The following is a 521-nucleotide window of genomic DNA, read 5'->3' as shown; positions in this document are numbered from 1 at the left end:
TCATGCAGTATTTGGACCTCTTTAAATTTATGATTCTCATTCTTTGGGAGGTTTGTAATTGGTTCCAGTGTTTCTGGATGTTGGACAAGTGCACCATGAAGGAAAAGTTTTGGAGTAACTTCTTTCGCTCGGCATCCCGGCAAACTTGTTGAATGCCTCAATGATGGCTGACTTGTCAGGATCGCTCTTTCCTCGACTTTATTTACGTAGAACGCTTAATGGAACCATCTTACTCATAAATGCGTGGGCCCTTTTCCACCAGTCCTTTTGACTTTAAGAGCTTTTCCAGCCATGAGCAAATTTGGAAACGAGGGATATTTAAGGTCCTTCTCAGCAAGTACTAAAGAGAGAGAACCTAATCCATAATTAAGGCCCAAAAAGCGTCCAAACTTTTTTTCCCATGGGTGATAATCTCCGCGGGTGAAAGCGGGCTAAAGAGTCCAGTTCAATCAAATTAGAAGAGGGCCATATTCAAAGCACTAAACTTAATCTCTCCTCTTTCGGTCTCACTCTCTCACTCT

The 521-nt window shown here is 42.2% G+C and overlaps 1 protein-coding gene across 1 annotated transcript in view; it reads left to right on the top strand.

Moving 5' to 3' along the window:
• The window catches only part of LOC131892790 (FMRFamide peptide receptor frpr-18-like), a 43,510-nt gene that overhangs the window by 38,703 nt on the left and 4,286 nt on the right, over positions 1 to 521 (top strand). The window lies entirely within an intron of this gene.

Source organism: Tigriopus californicus, chromosome 2, assembly GCF_007210705.1.
Source record: "Tigriopus californicus strain San Diego chromosome 2, Tcal_SD_v2.1, whole genome shotgun sequence".
NCBI classification, from domain to species: Eukaryota; Metazoa; Arthropoda; class Copepoda; order Harpacticoida; family Harpacticidae; genus Tigriopus; species Tigriopus californicus.
Note: the sequence above shows the minus strand (reverse complement) of the source record. Positions and strands in the feature narration are given on the sequence as shown.